The sequence below is a fragment of the Rhinolophus sinicus genome, linkage group LG14 (genome assembly GCF_036562045.2).
Source record: "Rhinolophus sinicus isolate RSC01 linkage group LG14, ASM3656204v1, whole genome shotgun sequence".
In the NCBI taxonomy this organism is placed as follows: domain Eukaryota; kingdom Metazoa; phylum Chordata; class Mammalia; order Chiroptera; family Rhinolophidae; genus Rhinolophus; species Rhinolophus sinicus.
In genome coordinates, this window is record NC_133763.1 from 15,102,820 (window position 1) to 15,125,001 (window position 22,182).

The 22,182-nt window shown below is 33.7% G+C and overlaps 1 protein-coding gene and 1 long non-coding RNA gene across 2 annotated transcripts in view; one reads left to right on the forward strand and one right to left on the reverse strand.

The window, feature by feature from the left end:
• The window catches only part of LOC141568583 (uncharacterized), a 375,458-nt gene that overhangs the window by 280,599 nt on the left and 72,677 nt on the right, over positions 1-22,182 (forward strand). The gene's annotated exons all lie outside the window — the stretch shown is intronic.
• LOC141568603 (uncharacterized) lies at positions 10,315-21,113 on the reverse strand. The gene is made up of 2 exons (XR_012491771.1): positions 21,003-21,113; positions 10,315-13,571 (listed from the first exon to the last, which is right to left on the reverse strand). It is a non-coding gene; the product is annotated as an uncharacterized LOC141568603 (long non-coding RNA).

A 22,182-nucleotide genomic window follows, 5' to 3' on the forward strand; every position in this document is an offset into this window, starting at 1 on the left:
AACTGTACTGCACCCTCCTTTTGTTTCACTGACAACAATATGTTGTGGTGATCTTTCCATGTCATTATAGACTTCAACTTCAGTTTTAATTTTAGTTTAGTATTTTATAATAGGCATATACTGTCATTTAATTAATTTGTCCCTTATGGATGAGTTTAATAGACTGTTTTTAATTCTTCATTATTATAAATGCTGCTGCAATAGCATCATTGTCTCAGCTTGGGTTTTTTGTTCCGTTTGCTTTTTTTTTAGTCGGTTTTATTTTGCCAAACAGAATTTTGATATAATCAAATGTGTCCACATTTCCTTTTATTGTTTCCAGTTTTTATGACATAGTTAGAATGGCTGTGTCTAAAGAATATAGTCAATAATATTGTAATAACTATGTACGGTGCCTGGTGGGTACTAGACTTATTGGGGGAAATCACTTCATAAATTATATAAATATCTAACCACTACGTTGTATACCTAAAACTAATATAAAGTAATATTGAATGTCAAAACATATAAATGAAAAAAGAAAGGCTTTCACTAAAGCCAGTTTATAAATATTTTAAGTATCACTTTCTATGAATAAATTCATGATTGCATTGATATAAAAGGAATTGTTACTATTTATATCTTGTTATTATTGTTGTTAGGTGGAGGAAAGGAAGTAGAGATCCCGTTTTATTTTTTTCCCAGATGGCTAACCAATCTCATTAGAGAATAATCTATTTTCCCACTAATTTGAATATTTTCTTATCATACAATATTGAATTTATTTCCAGATTGTCTGTTATATTCACTTGGTTCACTAACGTTTGCTCTGGTACCACACTTTTAAAAATATTACAGGTATTGCTAATAAAACCATTATTTACCAATTGATAACATAAGGATTTGGGGGTTAGTAGGGAAAAATTCCCAGCTGAAAGTACAATTGGAAGTATTGGTTCTGTGGTTAAGAGAGTTTAAACAATGTCTGGAAAAAGTAGGTGGGAGCAATGAGAGTGGTAAAAGATGAAGGAAAAAGAAAAATAGAGATGAACAGCGTTGCAATTCTAAAGGGAAACTATCTATCTATCTATCTATCTATCTATCTATCTATCATCTATCTATCTATATCTATATATATACACATATATACATATATAATACATAATACATATATAATATAATATAATATAATATAATATAATATAATATAATATAATATAATATAATATAATATATAGTATAAATATAATACACACACTCTCTTTCTCTCACTCTCAGGTCGGACAATTAAATTCGCGAACTTTCCACAGTGTAAGTTATATATGGACTGATTTGTATTTTCTCATACAACACTGTGTATATTTGTATTAGCATGAAGAAGGCATATGATTGGGTTGGTCTAGCGTTAGGATTTAAGTTGTGAGAGTTACAGGAGGACAGACTGATATGGGCTTGAAGTCACCAGCGAAAGGTCAGGTAAAATGACCTCTGAGGCCAAGGCTAGTGGCAGAAGGAAATAAAATCCGGAGGACACTGATGGATTGATAAAAGTAGTAAGAGTCGTCATGAAATTGTCAATGTTGATGAAATCCAAGAGCACCTTAAATGTAACTATGGAATAAAAGAACTGAGTAGGTAGAGTTGTGATCAGAGACGAGGACAATGGAGCTTATGTGGCTGTGATGAATCCATCGTTCTTCCCTTTGTGCTGCCTATTTTTACACAAAAACTTATCAGAGGGCTGAGATTTGTTGGATAGAATGAGACGTAAAAACTTTATGGACAGAGAAAGTGTAGAATTCTTCTGCTATAAAGGGGCAGGAAAAGATTTAGAAGAAAAGGAGGGCAAACCATATATATATATATTTTTTTTTTTTTTAAATGAAGTCTTATTAGGATTTGGGCTTTGAGGCAATATATTTAATACAAAAGGAGAAACGGCAAACATTTTGGGAAAAAATGAAAGTGGATGCGATTAAAAATGTGATGCAGAATTATTGATGATGCGGCAGGAGGAAAAAGAGGAAGTGGGCATAAATATTTGAAAGGAGTTCTCCAAGTTCAATTAAATGCTTAGGCAAGTCCCCAAATTAAATGAGATGCCAAGAAATAGTTGGCAAGCAAAGTGTAGTAATTAAGTGCCAAAGGGCTAGGAATGGGGCCCAGCCTTGCCACATTATGCCACCTCTCTGTGGCCCTGTTCATTCTATTATGGCAAACTTAGTAAATGAAACAAACAGATCAGAAAAAAGAGAACTGAAACTAGATACTAAGGATAAACACAACCATGGCCAGAGATGTGGACTCCAAGGGCAGCTCCACTTTGGTCAAATGGGAATTTACAATCTTGTATAAATAACGTGCCAGGCTCCTGGGGTCCGGCCTCAATGAAGGAAGATGCAGTGTTTGCAGATGAAAGGAAAGCAGACTGTAAGCTAATAAGCTGTTAGTGTTCTTCAAATAAAGATATGCTTGGATGTGTAGCCTGGGTAATAACCAGTTTTAAGCTTTTCATATAAATTCTAGCACACAGGGCTCATGGTGCAGCTTTGGCAGAAGCTTTCAAGTGCCAAGGTTACCAAGCCCAATTGGTATCTTAGATTAGAATGTAAATATCAGAATCTTGAAATATCTAAGAGCTCCTACCGAAGTTCCAATGTTAATTCACTATGTGTAAACTGTGTAAATATATGCATATATGCATATATGAATATATGTAAAGTATGTAAATACATAGATATTTAATGTATAATGTATATTTAATGTATAATCTAAATGTATATGATGCACACACACATTGTGTGTACACACACACACACACACACACACACACACACAGAGGGTGCCCAAAAAATGTATGCACATTTTAAGAAAGGAAAAAACTGTATTAAAATTATGCTGATGGGAACCACTTTGAGCACCTCTTGTAATTGCAGAAGTCAAACGTGACTTGTATTCATCTTTTGTTTTTGGTCTATATTGAGTATTACGATTTAGTAGAGTGTTTTCTTTCGTAAAATGTATGTGCTTTTTTTGGCACCCTCTGTACATATATATATATATATATATATATATATATATATATATACATACATATATATATAATTTTGTTGTTTGTTCTTATTTTGATTTGGTTGTTATAATAATGATGTTTAAACCAATGCAGATAATCCTACCGCCACATCATTTATTTTGATGGTTTGCATGCTTGTTTTTGGTTAGTAAGAGTGGCCTTTCTGGTGGAGAGTGGAGGAGGCTATTCTAAAAGATTGCAATTGGCAGAGGAAAGTAACTTGGAGCTTCTTTGTGCCTTAGATCAGAATATCTAGCAGACACATTTGATTGCTTCACCTCTAATGGATAACATTAGCTTTGTTCTATACGAACACAGTGTAAAAAGGAAATTGTAGCAGCAGAAAGAAATTCTGTTGCTGCCTAGAGCATTTCGAAAGGATCAGAAACGAGTTAATCCAAGGAATTAAGAGTTGTAAGGTATTGTAAGATATAGAGATTCAGAAAATACTCCTTATTTATTATTAAAAACCAGTAGAGCGTCTATAGGAAGTCCTTTGCATCATGGTTATAAAATAGGAAGCATTTTTCTTTTATTCTATTTCTGCAGACAAATTATTGCATTTATTCACACAGAATACTTTGAATGAAGTAGATCCAAAGACCATGATCTACAGTTTAGGAGCGGAAGAAGAAAGCTCTCAGAGAACTGTCCAAAGAAGTGTAACTAGTGGCAGAGCTGAGACTAGAGCCCTGCTACTTACTTATTTAAACGTCCTTCTAACTGGTCCACGTTGTCTTTTATAATCTTTGGGCTCTAGTGCCAAAATGGTCACTAGAATAGAGTCCTTTAATAAAGCAGATTGGACTATTACAATATAGAAATTGGAATATGGGATTGCTCTATACTTGATAAATGTACCTAAATCCCCAACAATGTACTAAATTTCAGGTTATACCCTCGAGTGTTTTTAACGGAGTTGCAGAAAAGCATAGAAAGCAGAAAATTTCTCCACTTTATTAACTGACAGCCAAGAATACGTGTAACAAGTTTTGTATAAAAATTACTTTTGAATGGCATTATGTGTTAGAGAATTTTGCCTAAATAAATGAATTATCTGTGAAATGGGAATAAAGCCTATGACCGCTTTGCTTTATAAAGAGTGAGGATTAATAAAAAAACCCTGACAGACTGCTCTAAAATGATTGGAAAAGACTTGAAAGAGGGATTCAGGGTATTGTCAAAATGCTAAGAAAAATGGGGAAAGAGATTTTGTCCAAGAGGAAATGTTAACTCATTTATAATTTAAATGGTAGATCCACAAGACACTTATGTGTGTTACCCATTAGAACCACATCCTAAATGTAAGGTAAAAGCAGTTTTATTTTATCTCCAAAGAGAAACTAATAACAGAGAAATTTAAATTTGAGCAACAGCAGTTAAGACTAGGTATTTTAAATCTCATTACTTCACAATCTACTAATTAATAATTTATAACAGTTTAACCAGAAATGGACTGAGCTTTAACGTAACACTTGTCTCAAAAAAAGACAAAAGAAAAAAAAAAAAAAGACTATTTAATTAAGTTAAAACAGTAAACAAAATTGTTCTGTTCCTCTAGAAAGAAATATTTATCTTGCTTAAACATTCAGGCAGCTTTTAACCAATACCTACTGGCTACATATAATAATTTTTCAAATGTTTGTTCTAATAATCCAAATATTTTGCAGAATGTCTGGTTTACAACACTTTATTTATTATTATTTTTGTTGCTGTCTGTGATTAAAAGTTATTCAATAGCCTTCACATTTTTAAATCATAAACCTCAAACTTTATAGTTTCAAACTGAGATTTCTGCTAAGAATTAAGTTTTTTTCATCACATGTGTCATACCTGTTCCCTCTTTTCTGGTCTTCCCTAATGGCCTTAGTTTTAGGTCTTCGTGATTTCTCAAGTGGATCGTTGCAAATCTCCTACATAATCGTGACTCTGACACAGACACCAGCTCTCACTGGTCTCTCTTTCTCGGTGTCAATCTGAACTCACTGTTGCCATAATGATCTTTAGAAATGGCGTCAGTTATTTCTACCTTAAAAAACAAACAAACAAACGAAAAACCCTTAAAGAGTCCCTATTGCCTAGAGAATAGAGTCTGACACCTTCATTATGTCATATATGAGGCTTCACTCATAAAGCCTACATTTAGGTTTATTTGCTTTTCCAGAACCCCTACTCCTTCAGTTTTCATTCTATTCTCCTAGAAATGCAGACTATTTTCTAAATATGGCAAAAAAGAAAAGATGGAAAGAATTTTGGTTTTCATCCTGGGTGAAATGCTGGACTAGTCAATTCTGGAACTAATCCATTTCCAGACATTTTACAATACATGATAATATAGTTTCTTTTTGGTATATGTTGTTTTTTTAATTGTTGGCATTGTGCACTTTCATTATAATGTGCCTAAATGTGATTTTCTTGGTATTTATTCTTTTGGAGTTTTATAGGTAGATATATTTGTTGTGGATTATGGTGGATATATATATTTCACCAACTTTGCAAAATTCTTAGATATTTGTCTTCAGATATTCTTTCTAGCCCAGTTTCTCTCTTCTCCCCTCTGCATCTCCAGTTATTCATGTTACATTGTTTGTTATTACCTCTCAGATTTCAAATGCTCTGTTCTATTTATTTTCTCTTTGTGTTTCAGTATTGATTATTTCTGTTGGTTTGTCTTCAAATTCACTTATTCTTTCTATTCTGTGTCTAGTCTATTGATAAACCCATCAAATGAATCTTTAATTTTTTATTATGGCTTTCATTTCTACTTTTTCCATTTGGCTCTTTAAAAAAAAATGATTTCCATGACTCTTATGAAATTCCCTCTCTCTTTACTTATATTGTTCACTTCTTCCATTTTCATTTAACACATTCATCATAACTATTTTAAAGTCTTTGTCTGATAATTCCAATTTATTCCATTTCCAGCTGTATCTGATTCCATCAATGGGTCATATTTCCTTGCTTCTTTATATGTGCTATGTTTTTTTTTTCATTGTATGCAAGTAATTTTGTCCAAAAGAACAATAGAGACTAAAGTAAGTCATAGTAAAATTCAGAAGAGAGCAGGCTTCTTTTTCTGTCTGGCCACTAGCATGGGGGGCTGAGTCAATCTAATCTATAGATGAGGTGAGACTGTTATTGCTTTATTTAGTTTGATTCTATTCACTACTAGCTTCAAATGACTTGAGATCAAAATCAAGACATTCTCTTCAGCAGGGCTGAAGATTAAAACATCCAGGAGACCGAGCTACCTCTTATGCTTTGTAACTCGCCACCAGCTTTCAAGCCATGGGAGATCTCATCATGTTCACAGCAGGCTGCGAGGTGCTTGGGTTGTTGGGTGTTCTTTACTTTTCAGTGTTGATCCCAGCTTTCTGTGCCTTAGGAGACTTTTACCACCCTGCTTTGAATGTACTCGGTTTACATTCAAAGGAAGGCTGAAGGGGTTGATTGGTGAAGGCCTGGAGGGTTTTTCTGAGTTCTTTGGCCCTGCCTCCAGCTTCGGCTGGCCCTGCATACTTGGTCAACAGGAGGTGGTATCTCTCAGCAATTCTTCCCTTCCCCAGCCTTAGGCCACCACTAAGTCACATTTCTGTGAGGAATGGGGTTTCCTATCTTGTCCTCAACCTTCATCAGGCCATTGGCTCTACTCAGGATTCTGTGTTTGTACTCCAGGAAGGACTGTGGGAAAAAGCTGGTGAGTCAGTACAGATTCTGTGTGTGTGTACTGCCCACTGAATGCTAAACTGTCATGCCTGTTCATATGGGCCTTACAATTTTCTAAAAGCTTAAGTAATTTTTCTTTACACCTGTCCTTTTCCTCTCACTGCTCCCCCAAGAATGAAAGTGGTTGTGGGGCTCTTTTCTCCTAGGAAGAGCTTGTCAATTTCTAGATTTCAGTTATTTAGGTGTCTTTGTATCCTCAGGTCTGTGATGATTTAAAAGACCCCACAGAGTTATGATTATATAGGTTATCTGGGTTTTTCTCACTGTTAAGGATGGAAGGAGCATTGTCCTACAATTGTCTCTATACTAAGAAAAAGCAGAAGCCTCTTTAAAACATTTTTAATTGAGTTTTCTGGTATGTGCTGCTGAAAATACCCTAATCAGATCAATACTGAATTTGAAATTGTTCTTTGGGATGAGAAAAACCATAGATTATTTTAATTACTTCTTTGCTGATTACAAAATTAACCTATTTTTGGTTATAGAAAATATTTAAAAAATCATGAAGAAAACAAAAATTGCATAATAACTTTTCATAGATATAAGCATTAATATCATTTTATTATATATATTTCAACTTCTTAAATACATATCTATCTATGCATAGTTTAAAACAAAATATGCAATTTTATAAACTGCTTTTTATCTATGTAACACTATATCATGAGCCTTTTCTATATAATTAAATATTCTAAAAGCATGACTTTTAACGCAGTATTATGTTTTATGATTTTCAAACATTTTTACTTAATCAATCACATATTATTGAGAATCCTGAATATGTGTTGCATCCCACAATGACAAATGGCCCTGTGATGAAAACTCTTGTATTCTGGATAGAGTGAAACTTTTCGAAGGTCAAATAGCTGGTTAGTGGCTAGTCCTCCACCAGGCCGTAAGGTCTACACCAGTGTTCTTTTCTCTGCCTCTGATCTTGACTCTACCACACACTACTTGTAATGGAACAACAGGAAGAGTGCAGGTCAAAGGAAAAACGGAATTTAGAGAGTTTATTATGCTGCCATAATCAGGAGCTAATCTAGGATCCCAAAGTGTAAAGAGTCAGGGACGCAGGAAAAATCAAAGTTGGAGAAGGCAAGAGCTAGGCAAGGGATCTGCTTAAGTGTTATGATTGGACCTCTTTAACTATTTCCTGACCAGGCATAACATGGATCTAAAGTGTAGTCTGCTTGCACTCTCAATACCCCATGATTGATATTACCTACTTCTCTCACAGAGCACTAATTTACCTACCTTAACAGAGTGGAAACTTAATCTCTTTTTTTCCAATCCCTGCTACCAATGCCTTGCTTTAGGATCTCACCATTTCTATCTGTTATTCTCTCCAAAAGCATACTGTATTTTTCCAACTTTAGCCTGGTCTCCATCTAATTGATGTAATCATACTTTCCCCCTGATTTATATCAGATTTCAGTAGAAAATCAAACTCCTAGCTGCTGGATAAGACCCTTCATGATCTTTTCCCTGACTAGCATTTTAGCCACATCATTTGCCAATATCCAACATATGCCCCTCATTCAATGAGTGTCTTGTTTCCCAAACAAATGTGTCTTATTTCTCTTTGCATTTGCTCATGTTCTTCTAAATGCCTCGAGTATCCTTCCATCTCTCTTAACAGTTATTATTATTGTTAACTTCAACTCGCCTTGTAAAACACAGCTTCAATGTTCACAAAATTTCATCTTTATTGAAAATATTTGATAATCCCTCAAACTAATATAGATTCTTCACTCTCTGCTGCTCAAATATCCTCTTCATACAGTTATCATCGTATAAATTATACCACACTACAGTTTCTAGTTTTGTTTTGTTTTTCGTCATCTTTGCATAAACAATAGTTTTGTTTTGACTTTACATTCCCTGAACTTAGCACAAAGCCTGGCTCTTACCAACATCTTAATCGATGTTTATTAGAATACTGTAATAATGGCAATAGTATATAGAAGAAGAAAAAAGCTAAGGTGACTAATTACCCAATTACCCACCCTCCAGTCTTCCATATACCAGTAAGAGAGTCCACCGCTGTTCACTGAATTGTTAGAATGAAAAAATAAAAAATCATTATTGATATATCTCTCTCTCTCCTTCATACTCATCACTTATTCTGTCAGCAAGTCCCGTTGGGCAAAACGTGTCCTAACTAGAACCATTTCTCATTCCTCCATCATTACCATCCTACACCAAAATAGAGTCATCTTGTTTTTCCTATACTTCTATTGGCTTCATACTTCTTTCTCTCGCTCTCTCTCTTTCATAATAATCTATTCTTCACATAGTACCTGGAGAGCTCTTTTAGAAATTAAAATCTTAACACAGTTCTCCATGCGGCTTCATCGTCACACTTAGGATGAAGCCCAGCTTTCTTTGCGAAGCTAACAAGTTCCCACATAACTGGTAGCTCCGTCCTGTCCTTCTCTCTGTGTCATTTGAACCACTCCTCGCCTTAGTCACTCCTGTCTAGTCATACTGACGCCATTGTAATTCCTCCATCTGCGCTAATCTCGTTCCTACCTCAGAGACGCGGCACTTGTTGTGGCCTTAGCTGAAATGCTCTTCACACAGTCAGGTTCTCGATCACGTCATCTCCTCAGTGAGCTTCCTTTAACAGTTGCGTTACAATGGCCCCCATCCAACCCCTGGTTTCATTCTCTAATCCTCTTACCTTCATTTTGTTTCTTCGTGGTACGTATCACTACATATTATATCACATACATACTTTGTTTACTTGTTTATTTTTTGATTTTCCACTATAATGTAAGTGTTATGATTCCACAGACTTTGTCTTGTTCACTTTTGTGCTAGTGATAGATATTTATTGAACGTATGCATGCAGATTTGCATTTCTTAGTAGGCTTTTTTTTTTCTACACTCTTTATATACTGCATTATTGGAAGAGCTTCCCTTTAATGAGCATGCAATAAGAAATATATATCACAATATATACAGACAGATAGATACACATAACATAAATGTGTCTCACAAAACAGTACTTATCTTTACTATATGAAATGCATTTTTACTTTTTTGTTTTATTCTATTTTTCATAAAAGTAAGTTTACTACTTTGTAATGGGTTATAAGCAGGGTTACTACTTATGTTTCTATAGACTCTATTCCACCAAAGGGGTAATAGCCAGACATATGTATATGTATGTATGTTTTTAAAAATAAGAACACACACACGCACACACACTTACCTGAAAACACTTACTACATTAAATTTATTTTTAGCATAGCATAATTATAATAAAACATAAATTAAATGAAACATTTCCTAGAAATTAAGGTCTTGCTTTTCTATTCAACCCTAAGAATAAATGATAGTAATTCTCTTGAGTTGTGATCTTGGCTCTTTTACCCAGGAAGCCAACTCCAGGAGTAAAGGGATGGGTGTACTCTTCTTTGTGAACTTGTCTTTAGAATTTAAGTCTGGCAGAATAAGAAGTGTGCTTTTAGGGGCTCTGAGAAAAACGGCACTGATGAAGGAGGGTCAGGAAATTTAGAATAAGATCAAGGGATTATTTCTGCATTTATTTTAAATTAAATTTTATTGGTGTGACAATTGTTAGTAAAGTGACATAGATTTCAGGTGTACAATTCTGCAATACATTATCTATATCTCATAGTTGTGGTCACCACCCAGAGTCAGTTCTCTTTCCATCACCATATATTAAACCCCGTTTACCCTCTTCTAGAGACCTCCGACCCTCTTACCCTCTGGTAACCCCTAAACTATTGTCTATGTCTATGAGTTTTTGTTCCTTCATTTATTTGTCATGTTCTTTTGTTGTTTTCAGTTTTATATACCACATATCAGTGAAATCACATGGTTCTCTACTTTTTCTGTCTGACTTATTTCGCTTTGCATTATAATCTCAAGATCCATCCATGTTGTCACAAATGGTACTATTTCATCTTTTCTTATTGCTGAATAGTATTCCATGGTGTATATATACCACAAATTATTTGTCCATTCATCTACTGAAGGACATTTTGGTTGTTTCCATGTCTTGGCCACTGAAAATAAAACTACAATGAACATTGGAGCACACATCTCTTTATGGGTAAATGTCGTCAGATTTTTGGGGTAGATACCCAGGAGAGGGATTGCTGGGTCATATGGTAATTCTGTTCATAGTTTTTTGAGGAACCTCCACACTGCCTTCCATAACGGCTGCACCAGTCTGCATTCCCACCAACAGTGTATGAGGGTTCCTTTTTCTCCACAACTTCCCCAACACTTGTTACTATTTGCCTTGTTGATGATAGCCATTCTGACTGGGTTGAGGTGACATCTCATTGTGGTTTTTATATGCATTTCTCTGATAATTAGTGATGTTGAGCATTTTTTCCTATTTCTATTTGCCATTTGTATATCCTCTTTGGAGAAATGTCTCTTCAGACCCTCTGCCCGTTTTTCAATTGAGTTGTATGAGTTCCTTGTGTATTTTGGATATTAGCCCCTTATCAGAGGAGTTGTTTGCAAAAATCTTCTGCCATTCAGTTGGTTGCCTCTTTATTTTGTCAATGGTTTATTTTGCTGTGCAGAAGATTTTAAGTTTCATGTAGTCCCATTCGTTTACTTTAGCTTTTACTTCCATTGCCTTTGGAGTCAAATTCATAAAATGCTCTTTGAATCCAAGGTCCATAAGTTTAGTACCTATGTTTTCTTCTATGCAGTTTATTGTTTCAGGTCTTATGCTTAGGTCTTTGATCCATTTTGAATTAATTTTGGTACATGGTGACAGATAGCAGTCCAGTTTCATTCTTTTGCACGTGGCTATCCAATTCTCCCAGCACCATTTATTAAAGAGTCTGTCTTTTCTCCATTGTATGTTTTTGGCTTCTTTGTCAAAAATTATCTGTCCATATTTATGTGGGTTTATATCTGGGTCCTCAATTCTATTCCATTGGTCTGTGTGTCTGTTTTGCTACCAATACCATGCTGTTTTGATTATTGTAGCCCTGTAGTACAAGCTAAAGTCAGGGAGTGTGATACCTCCAGTATTGTTCTTTTTTCTTAGGATTGCTTTGGCTATTTGGGGTCTCTTCTGGTTCCATACAAATCTGATGATTTTTTGTTCTATTTCTTTTAAAAATACCATTGGGATTTTGATGTGATTGCATTAAATCTGTATATTGCTTTGGGTAATTTGGCCATTTTAACTATGTTGATTCTTCCAATCCATGAGCACGGAATGTCTTTCCATTTCTTTGTGTCTTCTTCAATTTCTTTTAAAAATGTCTTATAGTTTTCAGCATATAGGTCTTTCACATCCTTGGTTAAGTTTATTCCTAGGTATTTTATTCTTTTTGCTGCAATTGCAGAAGGAATTGTTTTTTTATTTCTTTATCTGAGATTTCATTGTTAGCATATAGGAATGCAATGGACTTTTGTACATTGATTTTGTAGCTGGCAACTTTATTGTATTCGTTGATTGTTTCTAACAGCTTTTTGGTGGAGTCCTTAGGGTTTTCTATATATAGCATCACATATATATGATGGGTTTGTCATATACGGACTTTATTATGTTAAGGTATTTTCCTTCTATACTTAATTTTTTAAGTGTTTTAATCATAAATGGATGTTGTATCTTGTCAAATGCTTTTTCTGCATCAATTGATAAAATCATATGATTTTTGTCCTTCATTGTGTTTATGTGATGTATCACATCGATGGATTTGTATATGTTGAACCATCCTTGTGCCTCTGGGATAAACCCCATTTGGTCATGATGAATACTTTTAAAAATGCATTTGTGCATTTGATTTTCTAGAATTATGTTTAGGATTTTTGCATCAGAGATATTGGTCTGTAGTTTTCTTTTTTTGTGTTATCCTTACCTGGTTTTGGTATCAGGGTAATGTTGGCCTCATAAAATGAGTTAGGGACTACTGTCTCTTGTCCAGTTTTTTGGGAAGAATTTGAGGAGGACAGGTATTAGATCTTCTTTGAAGGTTTGGTAGAACTCACTAGTGAAGCCATCTGGTCCCGGACTTTTGCTTTTGGAAAGGTTTCGGATGACTGATTCAATTTCCTTACTGGTGATTAGTCTATTTAGATTTTCCAGTTCTTTGTTATTCAGCATAGGAAGGCTATATGTTTCTAAGAACTTGTCCATTTCTTCTAGGTTATTGAATTTGGTGGCATATAGTCCTTCATAGTATTCTTGGATGATCCTTTGTATTTCTGTGGCATCCGTGATAACTTCCCCTCTTTCATTTCTGATTTTATTAGTGTCTTTTCTCTTTTTGTCTCAGTGAGTCCAGCCAAGGGTTTGTCAATTTTATTAATCTTTTCAAAGAACCAGCACTTTGTCACATTAATTTTTCTATTGTTTTATTGTTCCCTATTTCATTTAGTTCTGCTTTGATTTTTATTATTTCCTTTCTTCTGCTGATGTTGGGTTTCATTTGTTCTTCTTTTTCTAGTTCTTTAATGTATAATATGAGGTTATTTATCTAGGATTTTTCTTCTTGAGATAGGCCTGTAATGATATAAATTTCCCTCTTAAAACTGCTTTCACTGCATCCCAAAAATTTTGGTAGGATGTATTTTTATCCTCATTTGTTTCTATGTATATTTTGATCTCTCAGTCTTATTTTTTTCTTTGACCCAGTCATTCTTTAGAAGTATGTTGCTTAATCTCCACATACTGTGGTTTTTTCTGCTTTCTTCTTGCGGTTGATATCCATCATTATTTTTTTAAGCCTGTAAATTTTACTTCAATCTGTCATGTTCATTCATCTTGTTGCATTTCTCAGGCAGAACACTGGGGAAGAGCAAAGAGAATTTTATTTATATAAATTAATGTGCTAATTAGTTGCAGTCTCACAGCTCTTGGAAAATTGCCATTTTGTTTTATTGTACATTACAGATTAAGTATTCCAACCCTTGTATGTCTTTGAAAATGAAGAAATAACCTTACTGTAATATTTTTTTGCCACTCCAAAGGGACATGTTAAATACAGTGGGCCTCATGCTCATTTTCTGAGATTTCCTTAGGAGCCTATTTGATATTTGTGCCTTTAGTCTAGAATATTTTATGGGGGGTGGGGGAGGGGGGAATTCTATAAAGTTTTAGCTCTTGCATCTTATTATTTCAATAAACAATTGTGTTTGTAAATTATATATATATACACACACACATACACATGTATGTATATTACATATTCTGATATACCCAGACAAAAGTATTATGCTAAAGAAACAAAGAAACCATATTAAATGCACAAAATGTGAATCTCAAAGGCTGCAATATTTTAATTAATGTTTTAAATTTTGGACTGCCTTCTCCTTAAAGGATGTGTTCCAGAAGGTTGTACTCTCATCTGGACCGACCAGTATTGAACTGAACAACCTTCATCAGCTAACTGGATTGTTCCTTATTTGGATGATTACACAATAAGTGAAATATTTGCCTCCTTCATTTCAGAATAGTATTTTGGAAAGAAATAAAAAGTGCTCTTTCTTGGAAAAGCTCTGAACTTTTGTAAATTTAATGATACCACATGAGATATTCACTGCCACCATACACACACACGCACGAAAGAAACCCAACTAAACTAAGTGAATGTTAGTTATTAATTTATACCACATTGAATACCAAACGGATACACATGTACTCTTTGTTTCTGTCCATCCGTCTTACATTTATGATTTAGGACAACTGTACGGGTCCTCGATTTTGTTTCCTTCAACTGCTGCCCAAGAGGAGGGTCTGCTTTTCTCTATATCTCTTATGACTCCTTTCTGTCAAAATGGCACAAAACTCTTTTTAATAGATAAAGATTTTGAAGTTTAATCATAGGATAGCCCAGGCCTTCTGGAAAACTCTACGCTTGATTTTCTTCCTATAGGTAAATCCCAGTGACTGCTGAGAAGGATGCCCTGTCCTCACTATCTGCTGCCTATCTTAGAAGTTGAAGGAATTTTCCTGTTTTGAAATATCTTAAATCCTTCTTGTATATCCCTGAACATCTTGAAGAGAACCACATCATTTTAACAATCCTTTTTATCTTCTGTAAAATGGAATGAACATAAAGAAAGTGACATTAAAAGGGTAGAGAATGAAAGCAATGATTGTAGGATATAAAAGAGTTGAGCGTTTCCATAGAGATATAGGATTATGAGTGACACAGTCAAATGCAAAAGGGGTAGGTAGATTTCATAAATGGCCTCTTCTCATCCCTCTTCCTGAAAAAAGAAAAAGTTCCAGAAAGAAAATGATACGTAAAAGTGGTATGAAAAGCACCACCACACCAACCAATGTGTTATGTGTGCTTGTTGCTGGCCTTGGCTCTATTGCCAAAGATTTACTTAAATTCAGGCCAAACTGTTTTATTTAACTGGCACATTTTCTTTGGTTATAGAGCGAGATGGTTGGCTTTGGTAAATCCTCAAGCCCATATTAGGTCCATGATTCTGTAACTACATTTTTCTTTTGTCAGAGACTATATAACCCGTTAATGAATCTCTATATATTTGCTATTGCAAATCATTAAATAAATTATGAAAAACAACAGTGGAAAAATTGCCTACAACGGTAACTAAATTAGGCAGAGTTCTCTAAAACATTATGTAATAAAAGTGGTAAGATAAACAAGTAAATTGGTAACTCTTTGAGTTTTTTTGTGTGTAAAATATTCTACAATTGAAATGAGTAGTTCCCAGCTGGTAATAGCTGTGTGCAGTGTACAACATGATTTCCTATGAATACTGTCCAAGGAAGGAAAAATAAAGGAGATCCTAAAGAGGTGATAAGTGATAAGCTAGCAGCTTTTTAAAAGCTATTGCATACTTCATTCTGTTTCAAGTCGTTTCTCTAGAAGCCAATCAAATGAGGACTATTTGGGAACACTGGCATTAGCTTACAAGACAAGGCATTTGCATCTTGAATTATTCTATTAGATTCTAACCTTGGCATAGTATAACCCTTTTGCTGAAATATTTATAATTGCCTAGTAACATGGGAAATAAACAATTTATTCCTATTATCTGTGTGCATGTTTTGATACAAGAAAAGCAAACTGTGAATGACTAGATACTAATAAGATCATGGAATGTCCCCAGCTTGTCATAACGGCTAGTAACAAATATTTTTGCATCAAGCCTTGGTTATCCAAATATTCCTTGGGAACAGTGGTTGAATGGGTTTCAGTTCCCTAACCTTGCAGAATCATTTTATTCTATTGTTCCTGTGATGGGGATGCAGAGTAATGAAGTCCAAAGCATGAGTGGAGTGTTTTCTATTATTGGAGCATGATGTTTCTAAAGCAGCAAATTTGAGAGCGATTTAGTAAAAACAATCATTAAGAATGTGGTGATGTTTTCCCTTTGGTTTTGCGTAGAGGAATTTTAAAAGACTTTCCCTCCCCCCAATCATTTATAAGAAAATGGGGGAAACAGCATAACTTAACACTTGTATTTTGAAAAATGAGATATATATTTGGCAAGTAGGGTCGCTAAGCTCGAGGGGAGAAAATTGTTTCAACTAAATGCGTGGATTCACATTATGAAATAGCCAAATTTTTATGTTAACATGTATACCACCTGACAGAAAAACTCTCAAATTATTACACTAGAGTGCTAACACTAAATGACTTTGATTAAAAAGACCATCTTTCCAGGGTACACGTGTATTGCCATGAACATTATCTGCAAACCTGAGCAAAACACCAAAAGGAAAAGGCCTCATTGCAAGTCAGAACAGTTTTAATTTAATGAACTAATATTAAAAAAGATTCACATAGTATATCTCTCACTATCTTTCAGCTGAAAAGCATTCATTAAGGAAAATATATGCTAATGTTTGCAGCATAAACAGAATTCCAAATTAGGAAGAATACAATAACTACCCTGAAAAGCCCAGTGGTTTCCTTAAAAGATTCCCTGCCTTGGACATCCTTGTAGCAGCTTGCCACCCTTCTATCACTGTGCCCCCTAGTCCCTCACTGGCATTGCTACAGTGCTGACAGGGGCTTCAGAGACATAATTGTTTCTGCCTCCATCACTACTGATAGTGAGGGGACACTAGCTGCTTTGGAAAAATTTCTAATCCGCTCCAGTTTGGAACTGACCTATTTTAGGTTGACTTCTAAAAAGCTTTACCTATTTTAGTCTTGACTTCTGTTTTATTCCCTTGAGAAAACTGTATCTTTGCATGATTGGAAAAACAAAACAAAACAAAAAAAAACAGTTCCAAATCTCTTCAGATAATAAACAGCATTGGATCAGCTAAGTACCAAAAAATCAAGAAAAATAGATTATATTTTTATTCTACTATCCATGGAATAGGGTGATGTGTCCTAAAACGTAAGGGTTGGAAAAGTTTTTCACACTTTCCTGATACCAATAAGCTAAGTGACCTTGCACAAGTCACCCTCTGCTTCTAGGTCTTGGTTTCCTCATTACAGAATATGGAATTAGGTAGAATTATTTCTAACTCCCTTCTTGCTCTGAAAATAACCTCTTGATCAACCATATTTTTATAACTTTTTCTGATAATATTAGTGTATTATGTATAAGAAATATATAGGAAATCTGAAAGAGGGAAAGGAACCTTTGCCTGAAATGTTCAGAAAATGCTAGATATAGTAGAAGTGGTTCTTGAAGTTGACTTTTAAACCTTAATGGTTAGGAGGTAAGACAATATATTAATAAGTTATGAAGAATTTTCACAGCACATTTATAAAGGTTATCCTCAAATGAAATTTGTAGACTCCTCTGTTTAAGTAAAATAAAGCAAGAGGGAATTAAAAAGAGGGATTTAAATGTTCCACATATTTACCGTTCAAAATACCCAAACCTACATTTAAGAAATTGGCCCATGGGGATATATTAATGGATTTGATCACTCCCTGGACAGTGTCCTATATAATCTGTAGTTATTTAACTAATTTAAGTAAGTCAGTAGATAAAATGTTCATAATTATATCTTGATAGATTTCATATTTCTAAGTTTGGGTTTTTTTTCCTCCTCTGTCCCAGCTAATCTAAATATATTAATTCTTTCATGTTCCAGACTTTTGTGATTAAAAAAAAAACACCACAATTTCTCCCAACATTAAATGATAGTTGAACAACGCTTTTTCCTGCAAATGAGGGTGAGAGTAAATAAACTATCACATCTTAGAGTGATTTTATTTTACAGTTGAAATTAGAGTATGCCCTTTACGTTAGTTTTTATTCTGACTTGATTTTAACCCCTAAGTCAGAGATTATTCATAGGTAAAAATCAACCATGTGACTTATAATGATTACATTTAAATTTTCATAATTGTATTTCTGCAATAAATAGACGTGTAAAAATAAAACTGAGTGAAAATCTTTTAGACACACTCACCAGAAATTGTTTTTTACTATATTTTCCTATAATATAAGGCTGGGTCTTATATAATATAATATAATACCAGGTATTATTTTACTGTAAGACAGGGTCAATATAATATAATATGATATGATATAATATAATATAATATAATATAATATAATATAATAAATACTGGTTCTTATTTTACTGTAAGACCGGGTTAATATAATATAATATAATATAATATAATATAATACCAGGTCTTATATTAATTTTTGCTCCAAAAGATACATTAGAGCTGATAGTCTGGCTAGGTCTTATTTTCAGGGAAACATGGTAGTAAGACTGACTTTCCTGTGTTACTAATGGGAGAAATAACTAAATCAAGGACTCTGAAAGCAAAACCCAATGAGTTGGTGCCAAGTGCGAAGGCTATATTTATAAATTGCAAACCTGGGAGATAATAGTCAATTGGGTGGGACCCAAGCTACAGCATATACTGTTGACCCAGTTTCTAACTGCACTACTCAGAATGTTTTTTCTCTTTCAAGATATACATGCAGGGAAAGTAATTGCCATTAAGTGTTGCCATAAAGAAATGAGTATATATATTTGAAAGTAGCAAATTAGTATTCATATTTCCAAATGAGTATTGTCCTTCAAATGAGCCATCTTGGAGCCCATCTAATTCACCAAAACTACTATTTTTGGTCAAAACTACTTTTGAAACTCATCTTTTAGAATTGTCTTTTAAATGTGTTCATGAATCACACAAGGAGACTGGTCACGTTATTACATCACCCAGACTCTTACAGTCTGTCTTTTCTTCTTTTTCTTCCTCTTCTTTTCTTTCTCTTTATGTGAAGCAAGCTAGATCACCTTTGTGCTCACCAGTATCGGCAGTGAATGATATTACAAATCCTCTCAATACGCAATAATTTGATCTCATTACAGATTTGTAAACAGGATGTCCATCAGAGCATAATTTTAAAGAAAAGAATGGCCACACAATTTGAATAAATACAGAATCTTGAGGCAATGCCCCTGAATGAAAAGACTTATTTGAAAATGTCAGTTTGGGTTTGTTTGTTAGATTGATCTCATTACTTTATACTCAAACCTCATACATGTTATATAATTTTGGTATTCCAAATTAGGAAATAATATATGGTACACGAATGATATCTGCCAGTGGAATTGCTTGTAGCATCTTAGAAGGAAGTAACAAAGTGAAAAAAGGGTATTTAATAAGTGTTTTAAAAGCACTGAATATAGTTTACTAGACTAAGATATGAATTTTTAATTCACACATATATTTTCTTAGAAAGACAAAGATTAGATGCTCAGGGAATAAGCCTCATATGAAAATACTAACATTTCAAAAATTTTTATTTTATGTCATATGTGAGCTATGGGGTGGAAAAGGGAAAGTGAAAACATTCCTTGAAATGTTCTAAATCCAAGAGGTATAGAAGGTAATTAAATGACTCATAAAATAAAATTTAACTTCCTGGTACAAAATAATTGGAAAAAACTCTACACCCCCAAGGAAAACAGGCAAGAACATCTTTAGTTTTCACTTTCCTTCAAATTTGGTAGTGTTCATGCTTCAATTTGATGCTTTGCTGGGGAAACAAATAGAAACTATTACTTTTTTCATTAGCTGAAGAATGAGCACTTTCGTTACTTTGCAAAATGAGGGTTACAATAAAATAGTTAAGCTTAGACCCTCCATGTGTGTTTGGGCTCATAATTCCTTCTCTGCTTTGCACGTCTGGAACTCACATGATATTAAGTGTATCCTAATTTTCAATAAATTAATACATTACATAATCTTCTTACAAGCAGAGATTAGATTATTATTTTTTTCATATTAAAATAAGCCAACAAAACAACTGAGAGGAAACGTCTTAGGACATTTTCAGTTTTACAGAATCACTTAAATCAACTCTGTTCCCCTTTACAAGCATGGATAAATCAAACAGAATTAATACCCCATTTAGATTTTTAACATGCAAGTACCATGTATTTTGGCTCTCTCAAGTAATAGATCCAGGATGATTTTATAGTTGAAACATGTGAGAAATATTTGACACTTGTAATCAAGGCTTCAGAGATGCCTGCGTGCATTGTTTTAAATACTTTCTGCATCTGTGATCATTTCTACTTCTCCTTAGGCATGAAGCTTTCCTACCCATCATTCCCTCTCTCAAACACAACACATGTAGATGCATACACACACACACACACACACACACACACACACTACGTTCCCCAAACTAAGATGATCAAGTAAGCAAAATAGCTGTTCAATTAAATTAAAAAGTCAATGAGATTCTGAAATTGATCATTATATTTATTTCAAGATATTCCTCTCTATTTGTAAGCATCAGGTCATTTCAGTTAATTAGGATGTTCAGGAAAGAGGAGAAAAAGATGTCCCAGATGTTATCTAATAAAGACAGGATTTTGTTGGTTTTTCAGTAATATGCTCTTAAACACCTCCCAAACCCTATTGTCATAAATGGTACCATTGCTTTCTTTGGGGAAATTTTTTTATAGTGAGAACATAGGCAAAAAAAAGGAGACTTCTTTGTTACCTGTAACATTCTTAATTATTCTGAAATGGGCACCTTGTTTATACACCTCATTGCACATTTTCCTCATTATTTCATTTAGCAGTTCCTGTAACTTTGATTCTCGATACAACATTTTAAGGTAAATGTGCAAACTTCACAGATGCACAAATATCATCGCAGCATACCAAACAACAAGGTTGTCTGAAACGAATATGGAATTCATAGCTCTGTGTCCTTTTCTAAATGACATTTGCAAATAGTTAGACTGCACGTCTGTGGTTTACTCCGAAAAAATGTAAGATTAAAGCTTTACCTTTTTAAACCTGCAGATTCTCCTTTCTGTAAGCTTTGGCTCTGGCAAATCTCGGTTTTCCTTGTTACGGCCCTTTCTCACATGCCCCAGTTGAGGAGAAATGCTTTGCAAGCTTTTTGGCAAGATGTGTTGTTAAAGCTGAGCTATTTATCTGATAAACATTTTCACTATAACTCAGTGTTTTTTATTTTTATCTTTTGTTTTAAATAACTGACAGAATTCTAAATTATAAAAGTGAAAGGGAAAAAAAAGAACTCGGTAATGATTACCTTCACAAAAGTATTCACCATAATATCATTCAAATAATAAATTTCCTTCCTTGTTTCCTAAAAAATGATTTAGCTAACATTTTCATATGATTATCATATATTTTTTAAAATTTTGTTTACAAAGGGCTTGCTGGGATGTGGGAAAATTCTAATAACATACTTTGGGACAAAAATTTCAGAATACCAAATTATGTAAAATTTATAATAAAAATTGTTATATAAAGCAAAGTCATAGAAAAAAAAGACGGGAGGGAAATATTCTCAAGTATTTCCAGTAATTGACTATGGTTGTTAGGATTACAGATTATTTATTTTCTTATTATACATTTTTCCTGTTTTTTAGATTTTACACAATGGGCTAAATAAAGAAAAATAGTTACAAAGAAGTTTTTCTTTGAACAAAAAGGACTCTGAAAACTTTCAAAGCGTTACTTCTGGTACAAGGCAAGAAAGACATAAATGTTTTTTAATGACATAAAACCTTTAAAAAATTATTCTTAACAGGTTCCAATAATGATTTGAGTAGAGACTAGATAATTTGTGTGATTTAGAGTCTCTGAAAGTAAATTCCTAATTATAAGAAAAATTTTATGGACCAAATACTACCTAGAGGGTGTATATTGCTACCTACAAATTCTTCCTTTGATAGTAATATTATTATGTTATATGTGGTCGTTCTGTTTCTTTCATGTGGATTTTTAGGGCAGCATTTAACAAAATATTTTTTTCATTCTTGTTACAAAATTTAAAAAATACAGAAATCTAAAGGCAATTTTAATATTACCAAAGTACTTTTCAGGTATATATATATTTAAATTCTTTGGCAGCCAGCAGAATTCTCCCTCCTTCAAACTATATTCTACAGCTTTCTAATTTTGAGATATTATCCATATATTTGGTGATCAAATAGT